We start from the raw sequence: 3166 nt of genomic DNA on the forward strand, positions 1-3166 counted from the left end.
ACAATTTACAGTTCCAGATAAACGATAGAAATTAGAAGGGAGTCGTGGTGCCGGGCGTTCAGGGTCAATGCCATCAAGATTTATATAAGTATACATACTTATATAGACCTTGAATGTCACAGGATCAATGTCCTGATTTCAGAATTTCCCTAGATGCTAAATTTAGCAATATTTAAATGCATTACCTTTTTCACGTCCTATTGACATGTACTTTCTGCCATAAGGTCAAGAAGGCCACATATTAGGGGCGAGGGTTTTATCCCACCGAAGGAAAAGGGGGCGGATCAAGTCAATAAAATCAAATCTTATTAATGTTGTCCTCCGTTTTGTTCATTGGGGGCATCGACGGGGTCCATTTTATTAATTGAAAACGAAAACGGAATTTAATTATATGAAAAAATAATGCTAAGTTGTTGACAGTTTTTACAAATATATGTATATATATTCTTCAGCAGTTCTTGTATAATGAAGATGACATTAGAACACATAAGGAAGATATTTTTTATTTAAAAAAGAAGATAAAATCGCCGTAGGAATTATTGCATCTTACATATTCCCTTAAATATTGGTTCTAGTAAATATTAATACTGGGCACACTTATAGGCGATCTTTTTGGAAATACATAATCAAAGGGGTGGTTAAGCCCTACCAAATAAGTAATCGTATTTACAGAATATTTCCATTCCTGTCCTATTGCAAGCAATAGGACAGGAACATCATCTGTGATTTCGCTATTAAAAAAGCACTGAAGCTATTTTTTTTATCAATTATTTATGTTACTGAAAATAACAGTTAGATAATTATATATTATAATGACGCAGTGATCTGAATGAAAAGAATCACGTCGAGACAAATCCAAAAAAGACGAAAAATTCGGCGAAACAGACGCACCAGATATTACACTGTGCCGACGTCTGTCTAAATTAATTTTAATAGCTTAGGCCTCTAGACTGGAGTCGACTGAATGAAAAGAACGACGAAAAAATCAATATCATAGACTGAAAATTAGGCTTAGAAACGCAAGATGATATTCAGCTTTTTTGCTCACGTCTTTTACTAGAAATTATTATTTTTTAATGAGATTTTAGGCCTCTAAGAAATTAGGGTAAAGGTCTAAACTCGACATTACACAAATATTAAATCTAAAAAAAAGAAAGATTCAAAAGAAAGGTAAACTGCCTTTCTAGACTGTGTTGAAAAGTATATGTAGGTTCCACATCCCCTGAGACTGGTTCGATTTAGGCTTATTTTTTCATAAGACATTGAGAAAAATAAGCATAATGATTTTATTCATATGGAAATACAGTATTTTGGAGAGCTACATGAGTACAAGATCGAAATCGAAAAAGATGGGACAAGTCCTGTCTTTCAAAATAAAGCCAGTCTCGTTTTCGACATTTAAAATTTATATCCAGGGTTAAGGACCATGGTACGTCCTCTATTCCCCTTATTTTTATGCCCTTTTTTTTAACTTATTTTATGTCTTTTACTATAACTCAAAAGCTAATAGATCATTTCTAATTAGCTTAAGGGCACAGCCAGGCAAGGAATGGAAAGGCTAAAAAATAGAAATTAACCCCTCTCTAAAAATATAAACAGAATAGCAAGACCAGACACTTTCCCTGGACATAAGGCTGGCTTTAAACCTTGGCTGAGATAAGGATAAAATTAATCCCAACTTGAGCGCGCGAACTGGCATGTGGATTCATGTCGTTACACGAACGGATGCGCTGTTTCAATGTGCATTTACTCTAGATTAAAAGGGCAGCTTTATATGACAGTATTTGACATCTAACGGACTAAATCAAGTTACCATTCATTTTTTCTTATTTATTTTCCATTTTTGTAAGGAATTAGACGGTATATTGATTTTATATACATAAAGAAAACAACACGAGACTCGTTCTTGTACTCTTCGCATCTTGTAAAATAACATTTGAAGCCCAATAATCGTCATACTTCACCTATTACGCTTCATATTAAAATACAACAGTTATGAATAACCCCTAATTTTGCAAGAGTCCATTTATTATTCACGTAGGAACACGTTATCCCGTTCCATTAGCTAGCCCGCGAGCCTCGATGAGCAGAAACCTAGCAGTTCCCGCGCTTTGGTGTTGTGGCGACGGCGGTCCTCGGGTGCACGGGTGAGCGGACCAAAGCCATTCGTTTTTGAGGGATTTTTTGGTGTTTTTCTGCATGGTTTGCGCTTATTAAGTGGTTTTAGTGATAGATGGAGTTATCCTGATCGATTAAGGTTGTGTCAAGTGTGTGATATCGAAGACGAAACGAAGAAAGTAATAAGTGAATTTGGAAGACTGCTTCCCTTGCTACTTTTTTTTATTCTCATTGGTATTTGCTATCAAATAACTCTCATTGCACGTTCGATTAGCAAGCGTGTTCTTGTCTAGAATTTCGGGTGTGACGCGGACACAGAACAGGTGGTTCTTGCCCCTTTTTCTCATTGAGCACAACAAAAGCGGAATTCGAACCCGCCTACGCTGGCTGTGAACTGGGCGCCAAGGGAAAGCAAGGTTTGTCTGTTGAATGGGGGCTTTCGGGGTTCTCCGTGATCTGCTCAGTGTAGCAGGTGTTTGCTTGTGGAGTAGACTAAGAATTGCACCTGTTATAGAAACATGAGCTGCACCTGTTGTATTGGTTTTATGAAATAAGTTTGTGTAGAAGCACACCTCTACATCCCTCTCACCCTCGCTCTCCCTCTTCTGGACCAACCAATAACTTGTTTACATTCATAGTGATTTTCTTCTCATTCTTACCTAGCAGACAGTTTTCAGGAGAAATTTGAAAGTCCCTGGTTCTCCAAATTAGGAAAATAATATAAGCATATGACAGAGCGATTAACCTCTTAAGAAATTTGTTTTATGTACTTGCAAGACACGCAAGTATCGGAAAGCCCGAAATGAAATACTATCTCATATTTAAAGAATTGCCCACTGATATCCTTCCCTACTGTTAGTAAGCAAAACAGTGATGCTGTTTGAAGCAAAATTTTTCATGGCCACGGGGGTTTGCCCCAGACCCAAACCCACTCACTGCACTAGTCTCTTGGGGGCTCTACCCCTGGACCCCCACCTGATTACCATGCACTTCTACACAAAGTTTGTCATGAGCTATTTTTCTAATTTCTGACATTATCCACCTGTGC

Source organism: Penaeus monodon, chromosome 22, assembly GCF_015228065.2.
Source record: "Penaeus monodon isolate SGIC_2016 chromosome 22, NSTDA_Pmon_1, whole genome shotgun sequence".
Lineage (NCBI taxonomy): Eukaryota > Metazoa > Arthropoda > Malacostraca > Decapoda > Penaeidae > Penaeus > Penaeus monodon.